The 27898-nt window shown below is 40.3% G+C and overlaps 1 protein-coding gene across 1 annotated transcript in view; it reads left to right on the top strand.

Moving 5' to 3' along the window:
- The window catches only part of SCFD2 (sec1 family domain containing 2), a 192054-nt gene that overhangs the window by 109782 nt on the left and 54374 nt on the right, over positions 1-27898 (top strand). The window lies entirely within an intron of this gene.

Below are 27898 nucleotides of genomic sequence, written 5' to 3' on the forward strand. Positions count from 1 at the left end.
TGTTTATCTTTGCCGTAAGCAAAGAGTTGCGGTCAGTGGCTCAGTGTCCAGCTGGAGACCAATAACAAGTGGTGTCCCTCAGGGATTGGTGTTGGGACCGCTCTTTTTCAACATCTTTGTCGCTGACATGGACAGTGGGATTGAGTGCGCCCTCAGCAAGTTTGCCGATGACACCAAGCTGTGTGGTTCGGTTGATATGCTGGAGGGAAGGAAAGCCATCCAGAGGGACCTTGACACGCTTGTGAGGTGGGCTGATGCCAGCCTCATGAAGTTTAACCATGACAAGTGCAAGGCCCTACACCTGAGTCGGAGCAATCCCAGGCACAGCTACAGGTTGGGCAGAGAAGAGATTCAGAGCAGCCCTGCCGAGAAGGACTTGGGGGTGTTGGTCGATGAGAAAATGAACATGAGCCGGCTTCAGTGTGCGCTTGCAGCCCAGAAACCAACCGTATCCTGGGCTGCATCAAAAGGAGCGTGACCAGCAGGTCAAAGGAAGTGATCCTGCCCCTCTACTCTGCTCTTGTGAGACCTCACCTGGAGTATTGTGTGCAGTTCTGGTGTCCTCAACATAAAAAGGACATGGAACTGTTGGAACAAGTCCAGAGAAGGGCCATGGGGATGATCAGGGGACTGGAGCACCTCCTGTTTGAAGACAGGCTGAGAAAGTTGGGGCTGTTCAGCCTGGAGAAGAGAAGGCTGCGTGGAGACCTCATAGCAGCCTTCCAGTATCTGAAGGGGGCCTATAGGGATGCTGGGGAGGGACTCTTCATTAGGGACTGTAGTGATAGGACAAGGGGTAACTGGTTAAAACTTAAACAGGGGAAGTTTAGATTGGATATAAGGAGGAAGTTCTTTACTGTGAGGGTGGTGAGGCACTGGAATGGGTTGCCCGGGGAAGCTGTGAACGCTTCATCCCTGGCGGTGTTCAAGACCAGGTTGGACAGAGCCTTGGGTGACATGGTTTAGTGTGAGGTGTCCTTGCCTATGGCAGGGGAGTTGGAACTAGATGATCTTAAGGTCCTTTCCAACCCTAACTAGTCTATGATTCCATGATCAAAGCTTTCCATTTAAATCAGTGGACACACATGGGTATTCCTGGAGGATTTCTGTTTAGTTATAACTACCTCTTTCCTAGGCGGCAAAGGAGAAGCCTTCTACATGCATTTTTTGACATGGGGTCAGTTCCATGAGAGCTTTTTACATTAGAAGAGTGCTTCCCAGATACCTGTAATTTAATTTGTTATGAAGTTTTGAATAGCAGTTGTTGATGTGTTCATCAACAGTCTAAATCGGTTTCCAACAGATAATGATGAGCTTCCCATATCCCCTTCCCATTCCCTGGAAATTCAGAGACAGCTCCATACCCTCTGCCCGAGGCATAGAGAAGGACTCCGAGAGTCCTCTCATCACTCCGTCTGAGGAATTTGTGCTTCCTAGCCCAGCTAGCATCATGGCCCTGGGAAATGCAAAATGATGCAAGTTTGTGCTTCAGCTGAACCTGCCTGATAAGTCCCCCATTTGAATGTTTCTGCTCAGCAAAACTTCTAAACAGCATGGTGTTGGTGGTGTAACTGTCTTAAAAACTTGTCTCAATCTGCAGTAGGTATGGCCAAAGGCAGGGGTAACTGCAAAGGATGACTTTGTTTTCCAAACTATTCAGGCAAAATCTATCCACTTGAACTGTGTATACATTCCTCAGTTTGTCTTTCCTTCCAAATAATGTTTCTTGAATGATATTACTGTCGTAGGAGGAGAACTGAGTAGAATCATATTCTAAGGGACCGTAAAGCTCATCCGGTTCCAGCCCCCTGCCATGGACAGAGACACCTTCCACTAGACCAGGTTGCTCAAAGCCCTGTCCAACCTGGTCTTAAACACTGCCAAGAATGGGGCAGCCACAGCTTCTCTGGGCAACCTGTGCCAGTGTCTCATCACCCTTATTGTAAAAAACTTCTTTATATCCAGTCTAAACCTCCCCTCTTTTAGTTTAAACTGAGTGGCAGCTTCCAGCTTTTCTGAACACCAGCTCCTCTTTCCTGCAGGAAAAAAGTTACTCTTAGCTCATTTGAAACACTTGAGAGGATTTCCCTTATAAAACCCTGCTCCACTCTCCTCCCCTCCACTATTATTTTATTAAAATAATGCATTTGAACATTCAAAGCTTTTACTAATTGATGTTTACAAAACAACTGTCAGAGTTTCTCTTTGAGAAACAATTTTGAATCAAGATGAGAAGGGGCTCTTGTTTTGCATCACTAACAAAATTCTTGTGTTTTTCAAATCTTCATTATAAATGCAGTAAAAAACTTTACATTTTTAAGGTAGTCAGATCAGGATCCACCTTAATATGGGAACATTCCCTATCAGTGCATATAGATTCTCCTGTTTATGACTTGCTTTCAAACAAAAAGGCAAATCAGGTCTTTTTAGTCTTTACAACATCATTACATGGCAGAAATATATAGATGCAACCAATTACTGATAGTATTGCAGCAATAGCTAGAAGTCATTGTAATGCTCAAAAACTATTCCAAAAGATGTTCAGAGTGGTTATAAAGTGAGATGAACCAAATTAATTAGTCTGCAGAATTGTTGCAAAGTCTGACAAGCATGCTTTATCCCTTCCATCTTCATGGCTCTGGCTCCAGCAGGGATGGTGTAGCTCAGCCTCCCTTTAAGAATGGATGTTTGGAGTCTGCCTGACTGCCAAGATCTGTGTAATTGAGACCTCCCTTCTTAATGACTTCACAAATTAAATACTATCAAGTACGACGTGGAGTAGACCAGAAGAATGAGCTGGGGCAATAGGAAGGAGTTGCAGCACTTGAGATGCCATCCTCTTCTCTTTCCCACTGAAGGAGTAGTTGTGCAGCAATAACTATGCAGTGCATTTATGTTGTGCATGCAGAATATGCCTGGTGTATCCCCAACACATCAGACTCTGTATGGGTAAGCTGCATAGCACATGTTGCTGTATAGACTGGTGTGTAGCTGAGATTTCTTTTGCTGAAATATGGGAGCCATGTGTGCACGTGCCTGGATTACGTGCAATGACTGCAGCATCATCTGGCATGGTCTGCTTGAACCATCCATCCATTGCGATGATCCTGTGCCATCCGAAATGGGTTTACTACATGTTGAAGTAAGAAAAGGGAGTGACTCCCTTCTGCACATCAAAGAAATGAGAGCTGGGAACCTCAAGACTGAAAGATTTAAAAAGTATAGGTCTTTGGCATTTTCCCCCTCAAACTAATTTTTTCTAGGGTCATAGCTAGCCTTGGCTACACATCTGTCTTTAAATTCCTGTAAGGAAGCATAGTTGTTGTAAATATGATCATCTTTAAAGCTTCCATCTAATGGATAATTCCATAAATCTACAGTATTTTTAAATTGAATCTCCACATACTTAACTTCTAAGGGCACTGAAATAGAGACTTTGCAAAGTGGCGTCTAAAACGTAGCTGTTGGAATTGCAAGCAGCTATGTATGGGAATCACACAATGCACATAATGTACTGTGACAGCAGGGGAGGAGGTTTTTTAGAGAATTGATGCATTTTTATCAAGGTCACTTCTTTAGACACTGCTGTTCAAATCAGCCCTCAAAATTATAAGACAGAAGAAAAGAATATTTTTATGAGCTCAGCAGTTAATAATAAGAGTGGCTGCAATAGCATTTACGTGAGCAAGAATTAAAGATCAAAAAAGCATTTTTATGTGAAAGAAATGAAGTTTCTGAATAATCTGTAATAGAATTTAAGACCATTTGAAGCTCAGATTAGGGAGGTTTTTTGATCTGAAATAATATGTGGTTAAAACTTTTATTCAGATGCAGGTATTTCTTCTATAACCACAGAAAATATTCATCCATTTTCTTTCTGCTTTAAAAAGACATATTTCAGCTTTATGAAGTAGATGTTCTCCGCATAATGGGCGCTGATGAGAACCATGCACAGAACAGGAAGTTCAGAAGACAGGGGATGGCAGCCGAGAGCGGCTCCATCTGCTCTGGAAACTCGTTGCTGTACAGCGGAGGCCAAAACAACTGACAAGACAAAGTCTTTATTTATGGAAGGACTCTGAACTCTGGCCATTTGTCAAGCTGGCTGAAGTAGTCTGCTGCTGGACCTAATGAGCTAGCAAGTATCTAACACAGATTGGTGTTCTAATAAATGTCAGATACAGAGGCGTTACTGAAACAAATTGCTAGGATATTAGGAGAAGAGGGGAATGTACACCGAACAGTGAAAGACCCTAGTTGCCAACTTCACTCATAAAGACTGGAGAGCATCAGAACACCTTATTTTCAGAAGAAAAGGGACATGGGAGGGAGCAGTGTGATGTCCCAGCCCTGAAGCTGGTGGCAGAACTCTCACTGACTGATAAGGAGGTAGGGTTTCACCTGCTGTGTGCAGTGTTTCAGTGTACTTCTCTATCCTTCACTTCATCCTGCAGGAGCCAGGATGGTTCATGTGTTTGTCAAATAGTTTCCACATTGCCTATTCAGTAGAAGTTCCAGTCCCCAGACCAATGTAAACATTCCTTGTTCTCTTCAAAACTGCATCAGCAAGGGCAAACAATGTATTTTAGACTAATAAAAAATAACTGGGACAATGCTGTCCTTTTTTTACACTGACTTCTGTTGAAAACTGGAAGTTAGAAAAAAAATCAGCTGAAAAAAGTATGGATAATCTCATAGCTAAGTCAGGTTGGGTGCATTTTTCTGTCTGTTGTTTGGGGGTGTTCTAAGTCTTGTCATCACTCTCAAATACATGAATTATAGCATGTCAAAAGGTTAACAGAAGGAAGACTTCTTTCCATAACTGAATAGTGTGCACGCTATGTACAGTCATCAACTAGAAATTCATGCGCCTTCCTACTTAATTGCTCCACTGCCTGACTTCAATAGCAATGAGTAGTTTGATGTAGTCTTCAAAAAGTGTGATGATTCTCCAGTTAGTTACAGGCACTTTTCCTAATGCAAAAATATTCTCTAAACATAGGCACTTCTAAAAAAATACTGAACTCAAACCTCCTACTAGGAAGCCTGTCTAGATTCATTGCTTGGCTGCGTGACACGCAGCAAGAAAGGGAGCCCACATGTTCCTGTCTGGAAAATGATCAGTTACATTATTCTAAGCATTAAAATGTGTCCGTATGTGTGCATCTGCACACACAGAGACACGCATACTTCAGATCATGCTGATAATGACATTTCCAGTCTCAAAAGAAAAATAGATTGTGTACAAAATCCTTTATTTATCAGGCATAGAATTTCATTGTGGTCTACCCCTTTGACTTTAAAAATGCTTTTTATTATGATGGCAAGAGCAGTCTTAGAGGAGTTAACTGGTCCTGTGTATAACCTCTCAGTCTGTTAGTGAATGAAAAAAAGGAGTGGAATAATATTCTACTTTATTTACCATATTTTATTTAGTGTAAGGGCAGGTTATGTACATCTGTAGTTCTGCATAAAATAAGATACCTGTTACTGTCCTGTACGTATTCTGTATACACTGGATATTCAGACAGATGAGAGTCTCATGATGAGTTATAGTCATACAACACAGTCATTTATCACATGCTTGTGGCAGTCTTACCTGCATGCTGGACATTAATCTGTTCTCCAAGAGCATCTAACATTACTGTCCCCAGGCAGTTTTGCAGTTTCCCTGCATAGAAAGGCAGAAAACTAAACCCTGCCACAAAACTTTTCATGCTGTCAAAGGTGGCGCTTCCTCCAGAAGTGCTCCAGTGAGATCTAAAATGAGCAAGGTTCAATCTAGAACTAGTGATGAAGTTGGGGATGCCTCATCCCTGGAAGTGCTCAAGGCTGAGTTGGATGGGTCTTTAAGCCACCTGATCTAGTTGAAAATGTCCCTGTTGGTGACAGTAATGGCAATAACAGCACCGAATCTATGAGGGGTTTTGTCCCTTTGTCAGAAGGCGGCATAGTGGGACCCTTCCAGGACAGAGTGTAGAATGGACCATGAAGTTAAGGCAGAAGCATAGATCCATGCTGGATCATGCATTCCCTGCACTTTTCCTATCACAATGTTCCTTACTGTTTGCTTAAAAACAGCCCCTCTGTCAGCTCAGAACATTAGGTCTGAGCTGATGGTGAGCCTTCTGTAAATACCAGAGCCATGCAGCAGCGGCTTTACTCTTGCACCATGTGTTACTGAACAGTGTTCATGATCATGAAATTGATGTGCAACTTTCTGCCTGTCTCCATTAGGAATTTATTATTGTTAGTAAGTAAAGGCATTTATTTTGCCACATAATTGTAATTTTCAGTGCAGAATACAGGTCTTGGTTATGGGAAGGGCTGAAGGGTCATGTAGTTTATGCACTCATTTTGACAAAGGAGCAGCCAGTTCCTAAGTTCTGCACTAGAAAGATTGTTGTGGATTTTACTGCATTTGATACTCATTATGCTATACATGATCTGTTCTTTCCATGAGGAATCCTGCAGATGTAAAGGCTCACATTATGGTTCATTTAATTAGAAATAAAGTGTCAAGAAATTTGGCACCTTTTTTATTCTTTGTTCAAATAACAAATGTTAAACACATGGGCACCAATTAACTCCTGGAGCAATTTAGCTGATGTGAGTAGCATTACAGCAGGGGTCATTTAGCCTATGACATGAATTTCAAATTATACTTTTTTATTAACTTCTCTAAATAGCATCGCCATCGAAAAATCAGTGGTAAAATAGGAAGAGCCTGAGATCTGGGAAAAGTGTCATCAGCCACACTGACAAGTCATTTGCTAGGCGATATTCTGGATGTTGGTATTTTGTTAGGGGCTTGCATTGGAGAGAAGAAAGAGTGTTTTTATTAATTTCTCGTTTTGGGGAGAGTGACGACTTCGCACATTACTGAAGATCCTGTTCTTCAACCAGGGTTCACTCGTATTCTTGCAAATTGCCAACTGAAGTAGCTTGCTGCTGTGAGTTGGTGGCAGTAATGATTGCCGAATTGGGCTCTTAAGTTACAATATTGTCAAAGAAGCTGTTACAAATACTACTAAGATCATTAAAATGTTTTCATTAGGATTTGCTTTGAGAAATAGTCATTTCACACGCTTTTGCTGCAAATGTTCATTTGTATGTGTGTCCATACTCATTTCCAAGGTGCAAAATTAGCAAATGACTTGTGAAATGAATCAGTAAAACTATTGTGCTCTGTGAAGAAGTGAATAAACCATCTATTTTAACCCCAGCCGAGGCTTCCCCTCTCCTGGGCTTCCTAGCGGATCCTTTAGAGATATATCTGTTCACAAAATAAAGCCACTTTTTATGCTTTTTAGTACTTGCTGATCATTTGCCAAGGTTTTCTATGAAGTATCTGTGAATATAGCCTGAGACTACATGACACTGCTTCCCCTGTTTCCTGTACTGAATGGCCAGCCCCAGTGATAAACTGTAACACTACTCAAGGTAGGAAGGGTGAGCTGCCAGAAACTATTTATCACTTCACTGGCTTTGTACCACGCACATCCGTCTGAAGTTAAATTGAGGTTATAAGAGGAGTTTTCTTTTCGCTCCGGCTTTGCCAGTGATAGTATCTTGCATAAGGATGAACACAGAAGTTCATTGTTTAGCCCTTAGATCTTCCCATGCCATGAAAAGAAGATGGAAGTGGTATAAATTTTTGCTCAAAGCACCTTCAGTTTCTGACAGCTAATGCTATAACGTTAATCTGCCATTAACTTCAGTAAGGTGAATAACTTTTGAAGGTGATGATGCTTTATGTACCAATTTATAAGGTCATGTTTCAGCTCAAATTTTCATCCTCTTTGGATATTTTAGGAGTTTTAAAAATACTAACATCTCCTTTCCTTCATTCTATTTGATGTTGCTGTTATGGGTTTAACAAATCCAAAGACTTCTCTTTTGCCTGTACAACCTCATTTTAGAGATGGTAGCTGTTCTAAGCTAAAAGTAAAACCTGTGTGATATTCTAAGTTAAAGCTTTGGGTGATTCTGTGCAGTTCAACTCTTTATAACCCATAAATCCACATGACGTTAATCTTAAATGTTTCCTACAGGGGAATGAGAGCTTAACATTTTGTGATGTTTCTTATTCAGTGTCAAGTACCAGGCATCCCATGGTACATAAGATAACTGTGATGTAAAATGAATGCATCATCAACAAACGCAGCAAACACTCAGCAAACTAGCACCTCTCATTTTAGCACATCCAAAGCAGGTGTGCATCTTCATTATCAATGCTGGCTGTGTTTTGATGCTAATAGTTGTGCCAGGTGTTGCTTCACCTGAGAAAAAACTGAACTGAAAGAAAGAAGAGATTTGACTTGTAAGAAGCCAGTACTTAAGATACAGTCATTGTGATAGCAGGTGGCTGATGATGCACACCATGCTCTCATGCATCTTCAAATAATTTGCTAATTGTAGTGCTTGCAAAATATGTCTTTATTAGAGGTACTCCCGGTGATTGTATCATTGCTTTACAGCTTCTGTTTATACTGACTGCAGTTTGCTAATGTTTAAGCTGTTATTTTTTAACAGTTGACTCGTGCTGATAGGAATATTGGCTGCCTGTCTCATCAGTTCAAGTGGGGCAGGGTGTTAAAGTCGACCACCCCGTGTCTGAAAGCAAGGAGCCTGAGAGCAGAGCACACCGCTTGGGAACAATTACGTGCTGGATGACCTTCCACAGAAAGCATCCCCTTTCCCATGCTTTGTACAGACCTTGGCAATGGCAGAGAGCTAAATGGATGAGAGGCTGAGATAGGAGAGGCTGAGTTGGTGATGAAGGGAGGCAAGGAAGGCTTTTTTTTTTTGTAGACATTGGGAAGAGCGTATATGTAAGATGCCTTCACAATTTTTTTTGCGTATGAGCCCAGAGCTTTAAGTGGGGCATATTTTAAATTAATCAAAATATACAATTGAAACAAACTTTTTTATATAATCAAAATTCCATCATGCAATCAAAAATCACTGACTGTTTCTTTAAATTTATGGCTACATGAAACTTATTTATGTTCGTGATTTTCTGAGCATGTTAAAAATGCTTAATATATCACTTGAAAAATGTTAGTGCAATAATTATGTTTTGGTTTTATACCAAAATACAAAAATGCATGATAAAAGTGCCATGAAGGGAAACAATTGATTGCTACTCCATGTTGTAGAGACTGACTGACTACACAACACCCTTAAGTAATTAAATTGCTTTAACCACAGATAGCTAGGCCAAATTCCTTTACACGATTCCCAACCCCAACCCAGGATTTTTCATTTCATTTCACTTGATATTGACCTTGCTGTAAGCTAAAATCACACAGATAATGTGTCAAACCCAACTCATAGTCTTGTTTTTGCTTTATGAAAGAAAAGAGTTGGTTTTACTCCATTATTATAATGTTTGTTCTGAAAGAACTTCAGAAAGGTCAGTTACTTTCAGTACTTTGATGTGTTTGGGGTTTTCTTTCATAAAGAAATGCTGGTATTAAAGCTACTCCAGGAAAGGAGATATTTTCTGATAAAAATCCTGTTCTCATTATTTGCTGCCTGGTTTTACCGTGCATTCCCTTCATCCTTTTGAATTTTGCTCTTACAAGGAAGGGTAGCTAAATAAATGCAGTAGCACAGAAGCAAATGGAAACCATCTGTTGTTCTTACTCAGGAATTTAGTGAGTCAGGTTTTATGAACATCTGAACTCAGCAATTTTAGATATCTGTAGAATTTTCTGTAGTTTAAAATTATTATTATAACACATGTCGTTAAAGGGAATACTGTGTGCTTGTGCTTTGGGAATGCCAAAGCTGAACAGGGATGAAAGTAAGGTTGTTCTTTTGGTTTTGTTCTCTTTATAATGGAAACAGTTCAGAACCCCAAGGAAATAAGAAGAGCATACTGAACCAAAGCATGGCTTAATCTGTGTCTGGCCAGTACAAGGAAATGAAAGACCTGCGCTTCTCAGAGCAGTCCTTCCCTGATAAACCATCCTGTTCTACAGCAGTTTGAGCTGTGAAAGATTTGCTGAGCTAATGGTGGATCTTGTAATGACAATAGCAGTGTAATGGAGATGGATATTCTGTGATTTATAATTAGCAAGACTAGATGAAATAGGTAGGAGCACAGATTATTTACAGGAAATGAGTAAGTACTGTGGCTTAAAGAGAAGGTCACCATAATATAGCAACTTTTAAAACGATGATGTTAAAAAAAGTAATTTCACCTAAAATATTAATAATGCCTTTCTCCATATTTCATCAAGTTAAAATGGTTTCTTAGATGAGTATGGCCTATTTTTTGTGTCAGTGGTATCATTGTGAAAGTTCTCCTGCTGTGTTCACTCCCTCAGACCATGAGCTCATCTTCTTTGTTTCACAGCTTCCTCCTTCTCTGCATTGAGAGCCCCTTCAAAACTTTATTCTGTACAAGTCTGTTATTTGAGACATATGTAAGTATCACTGTATTACCAGACCTGGGTGTCATTACTTTCTTAAGTCACCTGAGGCTCCCACATTTGTATCGCTCTTTGCTGAGAACTACTGCAAATGTTCATTAATTCAATGTCTGTTATGTCATCTTTATTTTGCTAGCATTAAAGATCTTTACTCCCACTTGTCTTCGTCACCTCTAAATTGATAAAAGTGGGAATAAATTAATTCATTCGTCCACCAAAATACAGTTCTTCATAGAGCTTATATAAATCCTCATTATTGAAAGCTAAGCAGCTCTTTCCCACGAAATGCCAATGTGCATTTTCTTGCAGTCACAGCAGCAATGATGTGATATTACAAGTACCATTTTGGTAACCTGTAGAAAGGAAAAAAGAGCCAATAGCTTCTGTGTTTTAAGCTAGTAAAGTTTGCAAACTGTGTGAAAATCCGATCCCTCCAAAGGTACTTTTTTGGCTCCAAGTGGTGGACGTCCAGGCTGTATTAAAGTGCTACATGCTGGGCACCAGAAACTTACAAAATGAACTTAGTCTTTCCTCCCACCTTTAAAGTATATGTTGAAAAAGGTTGAGACTAAAACTAATATCACCTATCAGAAAATATTTTCTGCTAACACAAATAACAAATCAAAGCATGCAGATATTTCAGTCTGAAAAAGGCAGTGTGGGCAATGAGGTTAACAACTGATCATTATGGCAGAAAACACCTTCTTGTTTGTTGGCAGATGTTAGGTTGCAGCCATTCCTCTCCCCTGGAAAAACTTGGTGTCCTGGAAGACCTTGTGTAGTTTGAAATATGGAAAACAAGGTACACGCAACTCACTGTGTAGTTTTGAGCACTGGAATACTAACATCTACTGATAGAGTGAATGCCAGCACTATTGTCTATGTCTGATTAACTACATGGGGAGCAGCACCTGTTCAGTCAGGCGCACCCATAAAAAGGATGCACATTTTCTGTGGTTTTGCTTGTACATGCTCGTTATTGGCTTTGGCATGCATGTTGTTATTTGTTTGGCAAGAACATGAAAAAGGCATTTTGTTCTGAAAATCCCTGAAGAAAGAGGGGAAAAAAAAAGTGCTTTTGTAATTAGTCCAGAGTGAATTGGGAATCTATCCCTCTCTGTCTCCCACTTGTGCAGTTTCAGATCCTCTGCCCTTCAAGGTCAGTTGAGTCAGATAAGAGCAATTCAGAGGAGCAATTCAGAGGTGCTTTGTAGTTTGAACATCCTATTAGTTTTAGCTTTTTCTATAAGATCTTCAGTATCTTGTTTTATGTCTCTGCAGTGGCTCTGGCAATTTGTATCACCTAAAAAGTCTTGCTTACAATAGGATTGGCAGCTGTGGTCCAAATAGCTGGGTTCATTTGTCCATGCAAACTTTATTGTCTCTTATGTACTTTCCCAATTTCCAGCCTGGTCTCACTTCAAGATTTACAGATACCAGAAAAGTTCGTTCCCCCTTCAGGTTACTTAAATTTCAAAAACCATTTTTGTATTGTTTCTACTTCATTACGTAGAAAGCTGAGACACAAAACCTACCGTTAGAACTAGTTACTCTACTCTATCTTTACAGGTGTAATTAGACTGAAAATAGAGAGGCTACATCTTTGCTCACCTACTAGAATGATAACAGCAATAGGTAGTTTCTGATCTTGGGGCTTGACTTCTAGACAGCTTTTGTTAAGTCCCAATGTACATGCTGTCGATGCTGTGTAAGTATTAAGTAATGATGATGGGCTTTCAAGTAAAGACCACAATTTCCATTTGTCTTTGGAGCTGTCATCACAATATCTGAATGCCTTGACACTGTTAACCTCTCAGGTGGACAGATATGTCAATCTGCAACAACTGGCAAATTCTTAACAGGCATAAACTGGCGTAGCTTCATATAGCTATTGAGCATCTGTGCTGTTTTAATCCAGCTGAGAATTTACCCCATAATTTTGGTTACCTCTGTGCATGGTCACCATCCTCCACTTCCCCTCCTAATGAGAAAACCAAAACACTCCCCCCTACCATAAGGGTTTCTCTAGCAGTAGGATATGGCTACCTCTGACTTCAAATGAAGGGTTTCAGATATCCCACCTATGTCAGGCACGCATCTTTTGTTCATCCTGCTCCCTGTTGTTGTATTTAGTGGCAGAAAGGAAAGTCTAGCTACTTTGTAGAAATTTTCCATCCTTCATGCCCATGATTTTTGTGCTTTTACCTTACATACATATATGTATGAAAATCGGTGACTGTCTGGTTTGAGGATTTTTTTTCTTTACCTGACCAAAGCTCTTCATACAACAAGAAAAAAAGTTTTTCTTTATCACAGAATTCTCAGAATGGAGAATGGAAATATGCTGGATGCAGTTTTGGACTGTAGCTCTTGAGAAGCTGAGACAAAGTTAATACATGATGAGGAATGACTCAGTTGAATTTTAAGTGACTTTTGCATCATCTTTTTGCCTTCCTAGTTGGTGGACTGCTCTGGGGATGGGTAAGTCTTCTGTCATGAAAGAAACAAGCTTGGGCCTACCTAATTTCATGCAGTTGCTAGAAGCTGCTAAAGGGGGCATAAAGTTGTTTAGCATTTCTTATTTTGACACCATTTTCTATACACCAACAATTGTGAAGAGGTTCTTTGGAGGCCTGTCTTATGATCTGCCACAGTTTTGTACCAGCAAGTCCTCCTTGACAAGATGAGTTGTCAGATTTCTTTGTGCTGAATTAGCCCTTTGCATGATGCCAGTATGGGGAGGAAAATCTCATTCTCTCCTTCATGCTTTTGTTGAAGATGCTGTCTCTATTCAGATAGTCAGTAATGCTTTTGAATAAAAGCATTCATGATTTCTAGCTGCAGGACTTTGACTCTATTTCCCAACCTTGCATCTCAAACTTCTGTACAAAGATTGATGGATGCTTTCATCCCCATCATATATGTGTGGATATGAAGACAGAGACTGTGGCACATTCAGGGTAACAAAGGGAATGGCCCTGAAAGCCAGAGTTAGAAACAGAATTTTCTGACTCCCTGTCTAATTTCTTGGGCAATGATTTTTTCTTCCATTCCAGAACCATCTTATATGGTCATATCTCCTATCCCATTCTCTTAATATATGAAGGAATAATTTAACTGAGTTCTTTAAATGTTTATTTCCAAGCTTAATTGGGTCCTCATTGTGGGCAGTCAAACTTGAAACAGGCAAGACAAGCATTATTGCTGTGCTCCATGCTTATCAACATGTCAGGTTGGACCAAGAACATTCTGTAAGTTATTCCTTGTTACAACAAATCCCCTAGCTAGATTACAGCATTGACAAATTTTTAACAGATTTTTACTGCCAAGTTCACTGGGAGCACATCTGGAACTATTAGACGTTGCTGTGTCTGGCATATCATGTTTCTGTTCCATTTAGGGCAGGTTGGTCATTGTTGGAAGAAAACCTGGCTGCAGTCTGATGTCCTTTCCCACTGATAACATGTAAGAATGGCCCAAGTTCCTTGTTCTCCTCTGTCTGACATAGTTAAGGTCTATAAACTGAATTTAAAGAGGCATGGAAAAGAGCTGTATTTTGTTAGAGAGTTTATTGGGTAGGGCATTTGTATGTATGCATGTGTCCAAAAGGAGAGAGTCATGGTCCCAAATTCACATCTTGTTCATGACAGGAGGAGTCTGACAGGACCCTGAAACATGGCCCACGAACATGCATCCATGAACCTTGGTCAGGATCAGTTCTACCTAAGTCCTTCCTACCAGATGTTTCTCTGCCCAGTTCTTAAAAACTGCCTATTTAACTCCCTTAAAACTTCCAAAGCTCCCCTAGAAAACCAAGTGCTTAACTTCCCTCACTGCAAAAGTTTCTCCTAACATCCAGTACCTTCACTCTTTCTACAACTTAACCCAAGCCTCAGTGAGCATAGAAAAATGTCTGTTAGGTGACTAAGAAGAGTACTTGAAAAATGTTCCCCTGTTCTTTCCTGTCTTCTCTACCCCAGACTAAACAAACCAATGGCTCTTTTTCCTGGTTTTGCTAGCTCTGCAATGATTTCAGGCCCTTTGCTTCAGGTTCTGTCCAAGTTTTCCATGTTTTCTGTAGTGCAGTGGTCACAACAGGAGCAATACTGCAAGAGTCATTCCTGCAGAGCAGAGGACTGGATTATTTCTTGTGTCTCCCACTTGATGCTTCTGTCTGTAATTCCCACTGTGGGGCTTGCTTCTCCTGCAGTAGTATGGCACTGTTTGTATGTCTGGTCTGTTCCTGTGCTCCCCTTCCTAAAAACAGACGCTATACTTGCCCCCTTTTGGCTTTTTAAAACTTCAACCACTGCCTGTGCCTTCTCAAAGAAAGTCTGTAATGGGTCTGAGATTAGTTCACTGGCTTCTTTAGATTCTCTCAGGTACAATTCATCTGGCCCAGCTGACATGAAAACATCTCAACTTATCTAGTCTGGTTTTCCTCTAGTCTATCTGTGATCATTTTAACTATCTGACTGTGTTATCTTTCCTAGCAAAGGCTGCAGCAAAAAGGCATCAAACCCATTAACCTTCCCAGTAATAATTGTGGATAGATTTACCTTGCATTTAATAGTGGTATCTTTAATTTTAGTCGTCATCTCCCTGCAATTCCTTCCTTTCTTCCTTTCCTCTTTCCCTTTTTCCTCCCTCAAGTGTTCTCTTCCCATCTCTCTCAGGGGACATCAGAAGCACCTTTGTACAGTTTGATTTTGCCCCTTTGTGCCTGTATTTCATCTGTAGTGGTCTGAGCTGAATTGCCCTTCCCATGACTTTCTGAAGTTAGTGAAGACCTGATCTAGCCAACTGGATCTCCTATTCTTCTAGGTTTTCTGCTTTGTAGGGGAAATCTATGCATGTGTCTTCTTTTATGTCTTTTAGGAAACAGTGACGTTCCTAAGGTCTTTTTATCTTGTAGTTTTGATTTGGGTGTAGTCTTGTATACAACATGCCTTTCTGTGTTCCTGTTCTTCCTCTTCTCTTCCTGAAACAGGTGAACTTGGTCATTTCAAGATTTTTGCTAATGTTAGTGCCTTCTACAAGTTTAGTAAGTTCCCTGATGTTCGTAAAAATGAAATCTCAAGAAGCCTCTAATGACTTTTTCTATCACCTGTATAAAAAACAAATGATCAGCTGTACATTCAGGACTTTACTGACTGTAGTACAGGAGCTAAAGGTGACTTAGCTAAACAAAAATTGGCTATTTAAACCTTTAAAAAATGTTTATATTTCATGTGATCTATGGAAAACACTACTACAAAATTTCTAAGGGCAAGTTTGCATTGTATTGTTAGTTCAAGTTCAAATGCATGTTTGATTACAAGACAGCTGCCTAGCATCCTAGCTGCTGCTGGTAAAGGCTGCTTGTGTTTGGATGTAGTGTCACAAGTTTCTGAGACAAAGGGGGAAAGTAACCAGGGCAGAGCTTTAGACTGTACAAACCCTTTTCATAAATTCAGCTGCTTAAACTGCCTGCTGCATGAGCTAGCCTCAGCAAGAGTCAGGTCTACCTGGCCAAGTCCTTTGCATCATAACCTGTAATGCCTTGCAGTGGTACTGTGTTGCTGACACTGGGCAGACAAGGTGCCTGTGCACCTTCCTGCGAGGGCCTGACATCTATTGCAGCGAGTCAGCCTGAGATGAAAAAGAATTACGTATGTTTGCCAGGAATGCAGACTTGCGGATCTGGGAGTATTGGCAGATCTGTGCTTTACAGGAAAGCGTACTCAAAACCACAGGTAACCAACAACTTGCTAGTAGCACAGAGCCAGTAGCAGTAGTTCTATAAAGAAGTCTTTTTCAGTAGGCTATATAAAAATGCTAAGCATGGAGTATAGAGGATGCAGGCTAATAAAACATTTTGAATGCTGTATTTTAGATAAGCTTTCTTCGTGTAGACTTTTCACCATCAAGATGAAAGTTATGTAAAATAAGCTGTTTGATTTATAGGGGTTTTCTTTCATTAGAAGATAATGCTACGTTGCCTTGTTTGCATGGGAGATAGGTAATAGCGTTATTTTTAACAATGCTGATAAATGGATAGTGAGTGGTGACTGATTGATCCTGGGATGCTCTCTCTTTCACTTTTGTATTGCCAGTTCTAGAAATCATTATGCATATGATTGCACCATATGTAAGACTAAGGTGGCAAACATCCACATGAGCACGAAGGACAACTTGCATATAGGTACAGGCTTTAGATGAGCATTGGTGTGTGCCAGCAGAGGAAGCTTTGGTCTGTATTGCCCCTGGGGGCAATGTAGTAGCATCTTACAGACAGGCTCGAATTGCCCCAGGTTATTTTTCTAGAAAACAATGGGAACATGGTAACAAAATCACCTGGGATCTGGAGGTATTGTAGGATTGACCTTCCCTGAGCCACCACAGGGCTGAGCTCAGAGGAGTCCTGGAGACAGCAGCAGGGGCGCAGAGATTACAGGTGGGGAGCATGGTATCTGTGTGCCTATTCCCCTCAAGAGCTTACCCTGCTAGGATGGACATCTCCACCTCAATGCCAGCTTGCTCAATGGCGATCCTGGGTGTTCTCCTCAGTCTTCTTCAGACTTTTGTTTTGACAGATCAAAGATCTATTAAATCTGTCACTCTGCTTTTGTGTAATATTATGGGTTTTGTCAGGTTTGTGCTTTTGCACCTTGTGCTCCTGAAATTGCTAACTGTTTGGAGGTGTGCACTCTGTGAATGGTTTGGTATCAAGTTTTGGATACGTGGAGCTCTGTTGATACAAAAAGATACAAAAATGAAAATACTCCTTCTCCACCCATACAGAATTTCTTTCTGGTTTTGTTCAAAGGTTGTCCCTGCACAGTGAGCAACTTCTCTGAACTAAGAGAAAATAACCATTCCCCACTGTGACTTTGCCTGTAGGCACTGTGCACTTACTGCCTGGGACAACCACTTCTTTCCTTTACCACAAAGTGAAAATCAACAGGGAAGTTTTTCTAATTGCTCTGGCACACGTCTTCCAGAGATGAGAAGGAGCTGTAGGCTTACTTCTTCTTTGTGTCATCCAGACACAGCTGCAATTTTGTGACCACAGAAAGGGTGTATTCTGCTATCTACCCAATTTTAGAAAGAATGGCAGTTGCATCTGTAGAACTTTCAAACATCTGAGCAGCAGAAGAAACTGCAGCCAAGAGTCAGCGTTGCATGAGAATTCTGGAAATGCTCTTCTGAGTTCAGCAAAAGTACTTGTTCCCATTCTGAAAACTCTGAAATGCATTAACAGAAACCCCCAGTATGAGGGGAAGTGTTTACATGAATATCTGAAGCTGTGATGGTGTGCAAGTTGGAAAAAAAGAAACTTTAATCACTGTATGCTAACCTGAAAAAAATCACATCATGGTTACCATGTAGTGCTTCATTATAGTGGCCTTTTTTTTTCTTTATCTGTGCTTTGAAGAGAAGTTGGGGGCAAAGAAGCAAATATGTGACAAGCAGCATATGCAAACTGTAAGGTGGAAGTGGTAAATGAATAAGACCACATTTGGAAGGGACAGATGGTGCTTTTCTTGATCATCTGGTAGCACTAGCAGTAGAAATGTTTTGGAGTCAGGGAAATGGGGAGGCCAGACATATTTCCTGAATGCAGGGTGATTTATTTGTAGAGCATTGCAGAAACACAGGGAACAAAAACATTAAACAGCCCTTGGAGATGTGCATGATACATTTACATGTGGTTTACTCTGAAATCCTGGCCATTCACGTGGGTTCTTTGATTATGTATTCTTGGCTTTAGCTGATGACATCTCCCAGCATCTCTTATGCGCATTGCCTGTTTCTCCTCTAGTACCTGTTTAGCGCTTGCTGCAGCGCACCTTCTTCCAGATCCTGTATCAGCCAAAATTGTCTTATCACTGCCCGTATTTCTGTTCTGGTTGTTCATAGATCATCCTTCAGTCAGCTAGACTTTTATTCTTGGTTAACAGGTGCAGCCTGTTTTGGGAAAAGCCTGGATATTAGGCTAATTTGTTATAATGCTAGAAGGCAGTAAGGCAGGAATGGTGTAGTACAGACATATGAAATTGATAAAATATCATTGTGTGTTCAGGAGGAATTATGTATGCATAATTTAAATATATATATAACTTTCATATATATAATTTTATATATATATATAAATGAAAAGGATTGTTTCTAAAAATCATTTGCTAGAGGAAATACTTTTCTGCACTTTGTATTTTTGTAATTGCTTAAGCAGCAATTCATGCCTGTTACTACTGATAATATTTAACCACAAAGACTTTCTAAAGAGTAGTATAGCAAGAGAATAGTTAAACCTTTTAATTATCACTTGTTTGACTGTATTGTGTGGTTTCTAAGTATTTTTTTCCTATTTTTTATTGTACCTTGACCAGTAAATCTTACAACTTTGAACTACAGAGCATCTGAGTATTTACAGCTGATTTTTGTTGCTTCCGTAGCAGTATATGGAATATATATTGTTGTGGAATATAAGCTATGAAAAAACTTTCTAGAATATGGGAAACAAATGTTTAAATATAGTTTAAAAGGAAAAATAAAAAAAAAAGAAAAGCCAGGTTGGAAGCAAAACCTTTATGAAAATATAAGAAGGTACTTTTGCAAATCTACTTGTCATCTTTGTCTGTCCTGCAAAAATCGTAAAACTGATGGCATTTCACACACTCTTGGAAGAAAACAAAGCAGACCTTTCAGTTGACAGGATGAGAAGAATTTTGCTAAAGCTACAGTAGGAGCTACAGAATCTCCAAGGCTGTCAGTCTCAGGGGTTTAAAACAAATCTGTTCAAAAATAGTCTAGTCCTGCTCACACATATCTTAAGGCTTGTCCTTCACTAAGACTTAACTTCATCTGAGTTCAGTAATCATAAACAGTAGAAGCCCATCCCCAGATTCCCTGAGGGCTGTGGTGATGCCTGTCCCTGTCCCATCCCTGACACACCTCAGACCTGACCCATGACTCAGCCCCAATCTCAAAGCAGTTCAGCATTGTGTTGGCTCAACCTTACTCCTCAATGCTAAAAAATGCATTTCCCTCTTTCCTAGATTTCCTGTGACTGGCAGGCCTTCCCTTCATTTTGCAGCCCCAGCTTGAAGTGATTTTATATTCAGGAGTGAATTGGTAGCGCTATTGGCTGGACAAAGCTGCTGTAATCTTCCTTCCAGTGCTGTGCTGGATGAATGCTGAAAAGTTAATCCATTTACCTGAACTGGGAATGCTGAGTTTCATTGACCTACTTGTATATTACTTGTAGAGCAATAACTTAGAAAGTTGTGTTTAGATGCTGGAAAGTAAGCTTAAGAGCTGCTACTGCATGTAGTGGGCTTTATTGAAAAAGAAGTGTGTAATCTTGATCATACTGTGAAACTGTGCGATGAGTGGCCAAACAGGCATGGATAGCAGTGGTAGTGGGGATCACGAGGCTTACCTAGCTTCATCACTGAGGCTGTGCCAAGTGTAATTTTGGTGAGTAGGAAGAGAGAATTATGTACGGCAATGAGGTATCAACTCTCCTGTCTTTATTCTAGGAGTGAGGAATGTTTCAGACACCATTTCACTTTATCCAAGTAAAAATGCCCAGCCAGCTACACACTACCCTGCTGCCCTTAACTCAGGTGCTCAAGTTTCTTTGCATTGGAGACTTTTCAGGATATGTTACTTATCAGCTGAAATCATGGAGATTTTAGTTGACTAAGTCGTACAGACATAGACTCTTCGTTTCCAGAGGATTGACCTAAAGGATACCTTGAAATAGGTTCTTGGTGCTCTGAAGTTTATTTTTGTTTCTGTGCAGCTGGTGTACATATGTTTCTTTAAGAGCACATGTTGAACATCTTGTGAGACACTAGAAAATGTTCTGGACTTGCTTAGCAAGTCTTATTATCTTTATTCCTTCAAAAACGAAAAATTATTATTTGTCATAATAGGTTAGCCCATATTTATTGTTTTCTTTTAACGAAAAGCAGTTAAGTAACCTCAGAAAAGATGTGATGTTTACGAGGCTATAATTTGTATCCTTCCAAGGTTTAGAACAGTGATATTGTGTGTTGTGGAGTTTGGCATGGTTTGGTTTGTTCTTCTGGAAGGCCTGGAAACAGTAACTGAAATCCTGAATCCACCGAAGCTGATGGCAAATTCTTGGGAACCAAAATTTCATTCTTTATTCCAAGCCTGTATGATACACTGCTAATCATCAGGCTTGACTGACTGCAGCAGGTTGGGAAAGCATTTATAGTGAAAACTTTGGTGGCCACTAGACTATAGAAGTAGATTATAGTAGGTCATGAAGACTGAAATCCTAAAAGAAATTACAAAATCCAACGAACTGAAGGTGTAAACAATTATTAGCAAAGACTCCTGGCACAGACTTAAGCAGTGCAGATGTAACTACCTGGATATTTACCAGCAGTGTGCCCGTTACCTTTTTTACCATAATTGCCTTCACCTGAATTTTGACTGAAACTCTTGTATGGTGAAATTAGTCCATACAGCTTCTATTCTGTGAATAAAGATCTTTTGGTGTGCATTTCAAAATGTTTAAGATGAGATTTGCCTTATTTCTGAAGCTGTTCATTAACTATTTCTCATGACAGATTAACCAGTCAGTTTTGATATTTCAGACATGAGACGTTGGAGACATTTAGAGGACTTTTTGAGAAAAAAATTATTTCTTTAAATACAGAACTGTGCAGGTTGGTAATGCTAAATTAAGCACTCCATGATCTGCTGCAAGTCTCAGTCTTATACCTGTCTGACCTTCAGAGCTCTCAAACTAAGCAAAGTACTGATGTCCTTAAGAGAAAAAAATGCATTAAGAGTGAATAACTGTGGAAGTAAGTCAAGTTCTGTGTTATGTTTAAGGTGAGCCTCTTTATTTTGCAAGTTGTGCCCCCTCCATAATTCCACTCATTTAACCTACTTCTCTTATAATACTGATCAAATTCTGCAATTACCTTGTAAATTGAAGTGCACATTTCAGTTTCTCGTTGCTAAAAGTAAGCCAAATCTAGTAGAAAGCCTGTCTGGGGGAAAATCCGGAATAATTTTGAATAATTCACATCAAGAGTCGTCTTTCACTAATTAAGCAGCTTGATTGCTGTTGCTCTGATGTGTTGCATACCAGCTTACCCAGCTTGAAAAGCTCCCCTTAGCATCGTTGGCTTTTGCTTCACTGCTCATTAAGGCACCATCTCTGGGGGAACTCAGGCAGTCACAGACTCCTAAAGCCCCAAGACATTGTGTGAAGGGGACACTCTCTGTCTTCCTTCTTAGTAAATGCCAATCTTGCACAGCTACTGGAATCAACTTCCAGGTGATGTAATTTCTTGTTTAGTCGGGGGATGTATCTTTGATACAGAAGTGAATATGCACATAAAAATATCTGTATAAGGCAATTACTGCATATCTTCAAGCCATAGAAATACTGTATGTGCTATTTCTAATTATGTGTAAAATTAAGAATGCTTACAGAATATTAAAAAATTAAAGACATAAGAATAATAAAATTTCAGGGATCATGCAGTTACCCTCAAATCAAAGATCATGAACTATAGTAAATCTTAAATTCAGAGTTACACCCACCCTTGAAAGTAATCAGAACACTTAATCAGAAACAGTCTTATATCTGTTTGTTAATGGCATGAAATGGGAATGGGGGAAAAAGTCCTTAAAAATAGTTTTCAATTTACCGGGGATCACAAGTGCTTGAAGTGCAATCAAAAGTGTAGCACAGAATAAGAGTAGGACCAAGTTACAGTTGTTTTTTATGATTCACTGTCCAAGTATTACCTGGTGTCTCTGGATTTTTTATAAGTATAACCATGTAGCATAGCTTACATGTATTTATAACCTTAAGTATAACTCTGATTTGATTCTACTTCTGATCTCTTCTCTTTTGCCAGGTTTGTAACATGTCTATTAAATCATACGAGATCTCAGATGTGGAGCGTGGAGCTTCAGTAAAGTGTTAGGGCTGGAAGGAGAGTCATCACAGCGTCTTTTTGCAATTTGTAAGAGAAATATTACAGCCTTGTGTACAAATTTACAGAGAGAATTGAGCACTCAGGAGTTCCTGCCATTTCTTTTCATCCCAAGGCAACCATCTATGAGACAGCTATGGTCATCAAATAGACAAATAGCATGTAGGATACACTGACAGCTTTCCTGGTATTTCATTATCTTTTGTTACTTTTAGATTTCAGATACTTTTTTAATATTTGGAGAAAATCTGCATGAACGGAGTAGATTTTGTTGAGTGTAGCTCGCACACAAGGCTTTCAGAAAGGAGGAGCGTGTTTCAGATTTAGCCTGCAGGTTTATTATACAAAAGAGATTGAATTTCTAGAAAATCCCATGAAAACTCTGCACGAACTGTTCAGTGCATTCAAATAAAGTATTTTTGGTTGAGGGGTGGAGGGCGGGGGAGAAAAAGAAACAAAACCCCAAACTATTTTACTGGGCGTATTTGACATCCCCTGTGTAAACTGATCATGGTCATGAAATGTGAGGTCTGATTGCAACAGTTCTTGACCCAGACACAAACAAACAGTGCTTCTTGCTTTAATTTAATTTTGGTCTATGGTTGGAGCACCATCTCCACCAGGGAATATACCTCCCGGCTTGTTACAAACATGCAAAGTAAAACAGCATGACTGCAGAGCCACCAAAGGCAGCGACCATGCTGAGTCTGTGACTGCCTTTGTCTGTCCCTATCACCTTCAGTCTACAATAGACAAGGCCAGTAGCTGGTTACTTACTGTCATTCTCAGTCTCACCAAACTCAAAGTATGTATATGTATAGTGTAGATCTTAAAATAAACTCAAGATTTTTTGAAATTAGAGCATTTGAAAATAGAGCATATATATAAAGTGAATTCTTTAAGCTGATTGGACATAAGCATACATAAAAGTTCCCTTGTGAAAAAGGAAACAGCAGCATCTGAAAAGTGAAAACTGTTGTACATCCATGACAAGCACCATAAATTGATAGTGGAATATGATAGTTGGGACCTGCTTCTGCTCCCATCCCGCTCATGCAGGGTTTTTTTTCCCCTTACTTCTATGAGAGCCAAGTTTGTCCCTAAGGAAAATCCAAGCAGTCATCACATCTTAGCTACTCCAGACTTGGCCCTTCTGCAGTGATTAAATCCAGAAATTGTTAATACCGTTTTCCTCCTTTGCCTGTTTCTCATCTTGAGTTTTACATTCAGTTTCCCAATACCCCTGTGTCCCAAAGTGTGATCTTCAGGCTTGTTTTGTGCACAGGCATTAGCTCATAAAAGTCCAAAGTTGTTTTTCCTGAGTTTGTGTTGCTTCTTATACCCAGAAACTTGAGAATCTGGCAGCCACCTAAAACTGGACAAATGTCATTTTTGGCTCTGTTCTGGGCCCCTGAATCATTTTCCTTTTCTAATTTCTCAGGCTTTTCTGGCCACTGGCGCAGCAGGCCCAGACACTTCAGGCTGTTTTCAGCAGCAGTGCCTGGGCAGCCTCCCTTGTGCCACACAATCCCTCTCAGGCCTGCAAGCATTGTCCACCGTGGAGAAGGCATTTAGGATACTCTTCTGTGATGACTTTAATCTGACTCCTCTTGCAGCGCCTGAACTCAGGCTTGAACTAGAGTCGTCCCATTGTCATCCCCCTTTGGAGGACAGGTCTGTTTGCGACCCAGAGTGAAAGTTGGGCTCTCACCTTTCCTTCTCTGTTGCTTTCTTTTGCAGTCTTTAAAGATCCATACGTGTTTAAGCTGGCAGTTGCCCTGCAGAGCTTGTACTGCCTGTACAGTTCAGCTGCTGCTATTTGTGGGGTTTGGTTTCGCTGGTTGTCACTTTTGCAGTTGTGTGATGGAAAACACAAGTCTTGCTCTGATACTGCCCCTGGTAAATATGTGGCCATTTGAGAAGGCAGTCTTCCTATTTGATTCAAACTTTATCAAAAGCAAGAGGAGAAAACGTAACAGACTCAGTGAGTGATTTGAGGAAATTGCCATTGGGATTTGCTTGTATCTGGCAGACCCTGAAAACAGCAGATTTCTGTCTGTGTTTTTTTATTCTGTGCTATATGCTCTTACTAAATAGCAATATATTCCTAGGCTGTAGTGCAAGTGCCGTACAGAAATTGAGGTAGCGTAAACAAGGAGCAAAACACGTTCCAAGTTTTGGTGTCATGGCAGTCAGGGTCAGTTTGTAGTCTGAGTAATTCATGTTGGGGAATACCAAGAGTGGAAACGAGGGGTTTGGATTCCATCGTGCCGGTGAGGAGGGGCTGGTGGCTCTGTCTCTCCTGCAAGGCCCCTCTGCCATTGCTTTTAAAGCTGTGGGCAGCTGCTCATCCTCCTCATCCTTCACAGGCCGCCTCTTCTCCCCGTTAGAGCTAATCAAGTGATGTCTCAGCAACTCTTTGGGACCATCACAAGGAAGAACTCTGCAGAAGAAAACCAGCCTCTTGGAACTGTGTAACGCAGAGGCAGACTGCTGCATTTTGAGCTGACTGGTACTCTTCCCTTATTTCCCTATTCATTCCCAGTTCCTAACAGAAGTCTTCTGTTCCAAACTATATTCTGATACGTTTTGAATTGCTTTCCAGCAGTAGCTGGTCATCTACACGTTTCCCATCTTTCAGCTTTCTTAAATGTTTGAAGCGAGACCTTGCCATAGAGTGATTACCTTCAGAAATTTCCTCGGAGCAGAATTACTTTAGTCTCGCTGAAATCTAAGTTGTAGTTATTGGGGTAAGATTTCTGTTTCCTGAGCAGTGTTAGGGGAGTTTTGCTAGCTTTAGGGTTAAAAATGATCTCTTTGCTTCTTTTATTATGAAACACTTTCAGTCTATTTTTTTTTTCTCTCCCCACAAAACCATGAACAGTCCAGAGCCAAGTTACCAAGGGAATATCTCCTTTCACATTAATATCAAAAGAGCAAAATGATAGGAATGGTTCCAATAGCCAGCAAGACTTCTTTTAAAGCAAAAAAAAAAAGATGAACTTACATGAAGATGCATGTGTTTATACAGCACTGTCCTGTAAACCTCCTTTATTTCATACCCTGAAATCCTGACATTCAGTTGTTTGGACAGGATTGTCCCACTCTGTAATGGGTTCCATCTGCCGGCTTGGCACCACTGTTCAGGGGGTGTCACTTGGTTCCTATATAGATCTCTCTTGTGCCAAGGTGCCTTGCAGAAGGGTAAGCTATCCGTTGCGTCTCTTGGCGATGAAGTCTTTCTTTTAGCAATACAAGATTGTGTGATTTACAGAAATAGAAATAAACTGCAGTTTTGAAGGAACCAAGCTCTATTGTGTGAGGTTTCTTCTACGGAAGGAGGAAAATATTACGCAATGAGCATTCTTTTATTGTTTTTCCATAAGAAATGAGCAACAAACTATGCAGCTTTTTTTATTATTCATCTGTGCTGAGCACAAATTGAACTGGAAGCTGACTCTTGAATTTCTGAGAGCTTCAGAGCACAGTTGTCCTCCTTAGAACACGTCACTGTACATGCACCCTCACAGTTTTGTGCTGAGAACATCATATTTGCCCACACACCTCACTTTGCCATATGTTCCTAACATAATAGCAAGCAGTTGAAGTAACATTCATGCAGTGATGTGTTACTTTGGGAAGAAATTCCTATGCATTTCCCCAACACATGTCAGAAAGGCAAAAGACATGATTTGAAAAGGAAATAATTTTGGTTTTGTTTCCCTCGCACTGGTATTTTGAAGTTCAATGCTGAACTTGGTTATAAAAGATTGTTTTGTTTTAAAATTATCACCGAGTTTACAGTAAGGTAATTTCTAAGTTAATTACAGTAAACTGCATCTTCTGGTGGGATGTTCTTGAATGTAGAATTAACTATAATAAAATACTAGGTTTATTTTGTAAAATGGAAGATTTTCTTTTCCCTGTCAGCCAACACAGCATGTGTGGAAGGATGACCAGCTCAGCATTTATGAAAGCTGTTGTTCCATTACGTCTATCATTTCTTCGTCGACAAAGAGGCATTATGGGGCTGTTTTTGAGGTCGGAATTGAAACTCACTGGTCGCAGAGGAGAATGGGACTTCATATGGAGAGAAGTTGCTTATTCACACATCATGAGAACTCGCCAGAAAATGGAAACAGTGCCATGCAAAGTTTGCCTAACTCAACTGCTGGGTCTATTGAAATCCTGTGCAGTGTATGTTGCTCTGTGGATTTGGGGAAACCTGAGGTCAGCACAGATCTTGTTTGTTGGTTTAAGGTATAGGCACCATCAACAGAGATGACTGCTCAAAGCAGACAGGCGAGCTGGGAACAACTGCTGGTGTCTCCTCATATTAGGCATGCTGTCAGTGCTCACGTATGGTTAGGAGAGGCTCTTGTTGAGTCCTGTCATGATGGGTGTGGGTCGCATGGAGGCTGGTTGCTCCTGCCTGGCCTGACAAGCATACTTCATCATCCCTCATGAGAGGTGTGGGAAGAGCAGGTCTCCCACTTGCTCAGCAAGACAGTGTCAGTCAGGAGAGGCTTTGGAGACTGACCTCTTTAGCCTCTGCGCAGCACGTCGCATTCAAGTAGTAATTAGCAGCGGGGTGGAACTAACGTGGGCAATGCAGGAACAATGCCATGGCCCAGCTACTAAAAAAGAAGCTGCTACCCTTTTAAATGAAATCAGTGTCTGAGAAAAGTTGCTGATTTCTGTCTTCCTCCCCTGCCTTTGCTGCTTCATCCCTTTCACCCCCATTCAAATATTTCTAGGCTGAGTTTCAGCAAAGGCTGCAAATAAGAGCATTTTCTTCTGATGCAGACACAACTGATTACGGGTGTACAATGATAAATATGTTTCTGTAGTAAAAGCAAAACATTCTGCTCCATTATCAGCTTTGTTATCAGTCCTTATGAATTTTATGAGATAGTATTTCTGCAGTATTACCAGCACTGTATATGCAACTGAAAACTAGATGCAGTAAATTATGGCCGAACATCAGCAGTCCAAAGGTTAATTTGATTGTACAAGTACAATCCCAGAGTTATGTATGAACGTATGCTCTACATACTTATTAATGAGTAAGGTTAGACTGGTATGAGCTGTGTTATATTTCCTGAATATTCTTCAAGAGTTTACATATGATCTTCAGTACAGATAATGCAGGGATCTGTTTTCAGGAAATGCCTACTTAACCATAAAGAAAATAGTAGGATGCAAATTGTTAGCTATAATGTTGACTATTTTTCAGTTAATGGAAGGGTTGAGTGGTATCTGAAAGGGTGCCAGTAACTTGTGTTTGGCATCACACTCAGGGCTATGCTTTTGGGAAAGGTACAAAGAAGGAAACCCATGAACCCCAAAGCAATTGCAAGTTGTAGTCAGCTGGCCTACTGCAAGGGAGTACTTCAGGGAACCTGCTCTCTACATTCAGTGCAACTGGCTAAGCCTGAGAAAAGGTTCTTTCACAGCAACCACCTTTCTGAAATTCTGCTG

This window comes from Pezoporus occidentalis, unplaced genomic scaffold (genome assembly GCF_034315485.1).
Source record: "Pezoporus occidentalis ecotype Australia unplaced genomic scaffold, CSIRO_AGI_Poc_V1 ctg1, whole genome shotgun sequence".
In the NCBI taxonomy this organism is placed as follows: Eukaryota; Metazoa; Chordata; class Aves; order Psittaciformes; family Psittacidae; genus Pezoporus; species Pezoporus occidentalis.